The 6202-nt window shown below is 43.1% G+C and overlaps 1 protein-coding gene across 2 annotated transcripts in view; it reads right to left on the minus strand.

The window, feature by feature from the left end:
- Window positions 1–3021, minus strand: part of LOC108527859 (protein FAM13B-like) — a 53512-nt gene extending 50491 nt beyond the window's left edge. The window contains exon 1 of one of the 2 annotated variants that reach the window (XR_001884960.1): window positions 2924–3021. The gene's annotated coding sequence lies outside the window, so the exon portion shown is untranslated. The remainder of the gene's footprint in view (window positions 1–2923) is intronic. The other variant, XM_017869346.1, reaches the window with a different exon arrangement.
- Window positions 3022–6202: the final 3181 nt, after the last annotated feature.

Here is a 6202-nt window from a genome sequence, read left to right on the forward strand (position 1 = left end):
AACCGCGCCCGGCTATTTTTTTTTTTTTTTAAGCAGAGTCACTCTTTCACTCAGGCTGGACTGCAGTGGTGAGATCTTGGCTCACTGCAATCTCCGCCTCCCAGGTTCAAGTGATTCTCATGCCTCAGCCACCCGACTAGCTGGAATTATAGGCATGTGCCACCATGCCCGACTAATTTTTGTATTTTTAGTAGAGACAGTATTTCACCATGTTGGCCAGGCTGGTCTCGAACTCCTAGCCTTAAGTGATCTGCTCACCTCGGCGTCCCAAAGTGCTGGGATTACAGGCGCGAGCCACTGTGTCCGGCTTCAGAGTGATACATTTCTTGTTTTGTTTTTGTTTTTGTTTTTTCCTTGAGACGGAGTTTTGCACTCTTATTGCCCAGGCTGGAGTGCAGTGGTGCAATCTCAGCTCACTACAATCTCCGCCTCCCGGGTTCAAGCGATTCTCCTGCCTCAGCCTCCCGAGTAGCTGGGATTACAGGCATGGGCCACTATGCCCAGCTAATTTTGTATTTTTAGTAGAGACAGGGTTTCACCATGTTGGTCAGGCTGGTCTTGAACTCCTGACCTCAGATAATCCACCCACCTCTGCCTCCCAAAGTGCTGGGATGACAGGCGTGAGCCACCATGCCCGGGCTAGAGTGATACATTTCTTAACTCCATGAAATCTCTTTTCATCTGGAGTAAGTTACCCAGGAAAACAGGACTTTCCATCTGTCAGCCTCCATTCCTATCTTCAATAAGAAGTTTTGTCTGTTTTCTCACTTAGATATTGTCCACAGTGCTGAGAGCTAAATGTGCAAACTACAAAAACTTCGTGGGCACTTATAACCCGAGACAGCTTCCTAAAACCTAAAGAAAAATTTCATTATTAGGGATCCAGAATATCTAATAAAATCTGACATGCTGGGCCAGGCACAGTGGCTCATGTCTATAATCTCAGCACTTTGGGAGGCTGAGGTGGAAGGATTGCCTGAGGCTAGGCGTTCAAGACCAACCTGGGCAACAAAGTGAGCCCTTTTCTCTACAAAAATAAAATAAAATAAATTTAAACATTAGCCTGGTGTGGTGGTATGTGCCCACAGTCCCAGCTTCTGGGAGGCTTAGGTGAGGGGATCACTTGAGTCCACCATGAGTTCAAGGCTACAGTAAGCTCTGATCACTCAACTGTACTCCAGCCTGGGTGACAGAGTGGAGACCCTGCCTCAAAACAAATAAAAACAGGGCCAGGCACATGGCTCATGCCTGTAATCCCAGCACTTTGAGAGGTCAAGGTGGACAGATCATCTGAGGTCGGGAGTTCAAGACCAGCCTGACCAACATGGAGAAACCTCGTCTCTACAAAAAACACAAAATTAGCCGGGCGTGGTGGCGCATCCCTATAATCCCAGCTACTCAGGAGGCTGAGGCAAAAGAATCGCTTGAACCCGGGAGGCGGAGGTTGTAGTGAGCTGAGATTGGGCCACTGCACTCCAGCTTAGGCAACAAGAGCGAAACTCTGTGTCAAAAAAACAAACAAATAAACAAAAAATCTGACATGTCAACTGAAAGGAAGCAAAGAGGCAGAAAGAACTTGGAAGGTTCTATGCCAGCCCCACCATCTTGGACCTGGACATACTGCAACTCAGAGACTGCCTTGCCTCTTCCAAAGAAGCCCAAGACCTTTCTTTTTTAAAAATAGAGGACCTTGGATAGGACAAGACTACAGAAACACCTGTTAACCTCTCCCATACTGTCTACTGTCTTCAGAAGGGGTCACTTGGGTTTATTGGTCCAAAAATCCAAGCCTCAAACCATGAAGTGGAAGTTTTGCTTCTTAAATATAAGCTCTTCCCACCCTTCCAGATCCAAGAACTGTCTCTACCCAACCATGATGTTGAGTCTAGACAAGTACTTACAGAGGACCTTACAGATAGTCTAAATTCACATCTTCACCCTTTTGTTAAATTGTTTTTACAAATACAAAAATAATACATATTTGTTCCTGATTTTGGCACCAAAATTATAATACATAGTCATTAGGAAAATTCAAAGATTTAGAAGAATAAAGAAAAGCATATGTAGCATATTAATGGGGGGATAAAAGAATGAAAAGCAAAACTCTCACTTCACCCTAATCTTACTCTACTTCCCCCAAAAGTAAACCTTGTGACATATATCCTCTCAGACCTCTTTTCATACATTTATAAAATGTACACCCACAATTATCTTTTCCTTAACATAAATAGGATCATAGTATAATACTCTAATATGCTTTTTACACATATTATTCTTTAGAAATATATCCATATTAGTAAATTTGTTCATAGTTTTCACTATGAAAAACAGTACTACAATGTGTTTGTATACTCATGTATATTTGTGTAGAACAGATTCCTGGAAACAAAATTGTTGAATTAAAGAATAACACAGTTAAAATTTAATATATTTTACCAAACCTACCTCCAAAGAGGCTTCATAAAATATATAAGAATGACTATTTGCTTAAACTTTCACCAAAATGGACTTTATGTATATTTTAGCCAGTCTAATGAGCAAAAACAATGGCACACATTATTGAACTTGCATTTCTCTAATTACAAGTGCAGTTGAGTGTTATGCTTCCTGGCCAGTTGTATTACTTAGTTAGTGAATTCTCTGTCTATTTCCATTGCCTATTTTTCTGATTGCAACGTCTTCATTTTCATCAAAAAGTAGCAACTATGTATTGAGCACCTGACTGTGCTGGTCCCTATACGATGTATTTTTAAATAAATTATTTCTTAAACCATTTTGCAAATGAGAAATGTGAGAACCATATAGAGAGGAAATTCAAATCCTGGTCTATTTTACTCTAAAACCTGCACATTCCCCACTATATCACTATACCAAAAAGCTTCACTTTACCTAAATGTGATAGGACCAAAGGAAAGTGACTCACCCAAACACTCAGCCCTGTAGATGCCCCTTTCAGTCGGCAAGAGTGGTAGGCTTTTTACCACCCTCTTCTTCCCCTCCAGAAAACAAGGTTAAAAACTGCCAAAAAGTCTGTTCAGGCAAACTTGGCTGCCTATTATCTGTGTCCTTAGAGATAAAGAACCAGCCTTCAGTACAAGGGTCGAAGATAAAGAAAGTAGAAACACCAAGAAACATGGAGACCTTGGCCCCATTCCATCCATATCACAGTCAAGGCAGCAGGCTGATGGCCTGACAAGTCAGCCAGGGTTTCCAGGCACCTCCCAACACCCTCCTGCTGTGCTATAATTAAAACAAAAAAGAACCTTAGGCATGGCGAACTTTTAATCACAGGCATGAGTAACAAAGTTTAAGGTCTGGGTTTTTATCAAATCAAAATGATGGCTGGACACGGTGGCTCACACCTGTAATCCCAGCACTTTGGGAGGCCGAGGTGGGCGGATCATGAGGTCAGGAGATCGAGACCATCCTGGCTAACACGGTGCAACCCTGTCTCTACTAAAAATACAAGAACAAAATTAGCCGGCCTGGTGGCGGGCACCTGTAGTCCCAGCTACTCGGGAGACTGAGGCAGGAGAAGGGCGTGAACACAGGAGGCGGAGCTTGCAGTGAGCCAAGATCACATCACTGCACTCCAGCCTGGGCAACAGAGCAAGACTCCAAAAAAAAAACAAAACCAAAATTATTATTTTATAATCCTTTTACTATGTAATTCAGATTGAAAGGTGTTCCTAAGAATGTCACTTTTGGCCAGGCGTGGTGACTCAAGCCTGTAATTCCAGCACTTTGGGAGGCTGAGGTGGGTGGATCGCTTGAGCCCAGGAGTTCAAGACCAGCCTGGGCAATATAGTGAAACCCTCGTTTCTACCCAAAAAAATACAAACATTAGTCGGGCATGGTGACACACACCTGTAGTCCCAGCTACTCAGGAGGCTGAGTTGAGAGGATCACTTGAGTGTGGGGAGTCAAGGCTTCAGTGAGCCATGACTGTGGCACTGCACTCCAGCCTCGGCAACAGAGTGAGACCCTATCTCAAAAAAAACGAATTTCTGGTCAGGCACAGTGGCTCATGCCTGTAATCCCAGCACCTTTGGGAGGTCAAAGCGGGTGGATGACCTGAGGTCAGGCGTTCAAGGCCAGCCTGACCAACATGGTGAAACTCTGTCTCTACTAGAAATGCAAAATTAGCCAGGCATAGCAGCACATGCCTGTAATCCCAGCTATTCAGGAGGCTGAGGCAGGAGAATCACTTGAACCCAGGAGGCAGATGTTGCAGTGAGCCGGGGTCGTGCCATTGCACCCCAGCCTGAGTGACAAGAGCGAAACTCCATCTCAAAAAAAAAAAGATTTTCACTTTTGTTTTCTCAAATGTGATTAACTTAATGTAAAGTACAGGAAATGTGATTTTTCTGATTTATTGTTCATGTTGATCATAATCTTCCCAAGAAAGAAAGATGGGGTAAATTATGTCTAAGGAACTGCCAAACTCCCTTCTTTTCTTCCCAAAACATTAAGCACCTATGTGATGGGTTGATAATAGTCTGAAGCTGGGAGATGGATATATGGAGTCACATTAAACTATTCTTTCTACCTTCATATAATTAAAATTTTCCACCAGCTGGGCACAGTGGCTCTAGCCTGGCCTGTAATCCCAACACTTTGGCCAGGAGAATCACTTGAGTCCAGCAATTGAAGACCAGCCTGGGCAACATAGTGAGACCCTGTCTCTAAAAAAAAAAAAATCCAATAAAAAATCACCCCAAAAAAAGTGCCAGGCACTGGGGTAGAACACAATGAGTAAAACAGTTTATATTCTTTTGAGGAGCATAATCCATTTTGTTTTCATGGTAACAGCTTACAAAGCACTTTCTCAAATGTATTAACTGATCATCCTGTAAGTACATATTATGATTCCACATTGATGTGGAAGCCTCCTACTTTTTACTATGCCCTTTCTTCCTGGTCTTTCTTGTTTTCTGTGATAAATATAATCTAGGGAGGGTCAGATCCCTGTCATTTGGGGGTGGGAGGGGTAGAGCAAGACCAGGATGGAAAGAAGACCTTTATCCTGTGGGTGGAGGCCTGAATGAGGTTAGTTTCAGGAAATTTCAGATAATGTCCTCAGAATCTTAAATGCCGTCGCCAACCTTTTAAACACTTAAAGTGAGCCTTTCACTTACAGATTCTACCTTTGAATTCAGGGTGGTTTTATTATTTTTAGACAGTTAAACTGGGTCACAGAAAAAGAGCTCCTTTCCCAGAATTACACAGTAAAATGGCATAAAATGTTATTCCCTTTGACTCCCAGAATCTCATTCTGTGAAGTTCAACCATGAAAAGCAGGACTGATGCTTACAGCTAAATTTTGTTTCACATCGGTTTGATCATATACTCCACAGAGCAACCCAGGCAGCCCGTTCACCTCTGCAATGCTGTCTCCCTCAGCTTTCAGAGCCCACAGAATCTGTTCTGCTTCAGTTCTCTTAGAAGCCTCTACTAATTTTCCCGCATGTGGTTGTAAAGTCTCATTCATATGTACAATGTCCACTTCTTCTTTGCAAGTCAGCCCTGAAAAACAGAGAGTTTAACCATACTGAATATACCCTGTTGCTTCTTTGTTGTCTAATTCTCAAGTGTGTAAAAAGAAGCATGAGTTTACGGCCAAAAATTAGGCTGGTTGTCAGAGACAAGCACTTGTCTATTATCCCCACTTCATCCACAATGACTTCATCCTCCCAGCCTCAGTTTCCCTGTTTACACACAGCCTAGAATCTGGTGCTTTCTCCCTCCTTGCCAGGAAGTTGATACAGATCTTGGTGTAAAAGCAGGGCCAAAAAAAAAAAAAGAAAAGAAAAGAAAAAAAGCAGGGATGAGGGTTCTCCAAGTTCTTTCAGAGACATGGTAAACAGTTGTTTGCTTGTCAAAGGACCTATATGTGCCACTACAGTGCAGACAACACAATTTCCCAGAATGGAGGTAAGCAAAATAGAAGACCATGGATAGAGGAAAGATGGCTGCAAGGAAGCCCTAGTTTTCCTCATGACCCCTCGAGCTTTGTAGGGGAGATGTAGAGGCAGTCAACCTGACTCACGGCTGCTGCTCCCCGGTCAAAGAGGGTTCAGAAATGAAGGGCTGCTGGATCCCAAGGTCCTAGGCTGACAAACGTAATGGGATGTATTCATCCAAGGACTGGCAGGCTTTGCTTTTGGCTCCGGCTCCTCAGGGTATAAGTCAACTTCCCCTC

The sequence above is a fragment of the Rhinopithecus bieti genome, unplaced genomic scaffold (assembly GCF_001698545.2).
Source record: "Rhinopithecus bieti isolate Rb0 unplaced genomic scaffold, ASM169854v2 scaffold_4820, whole genome shotgun sequence".
Classification (NCBI taxonomy): Eukaryota; Metazoa; Chordata; class Mammalia; order Primates; family Cercopithecidae; genus Rhinopithecus; species Rhinopithecus bieti.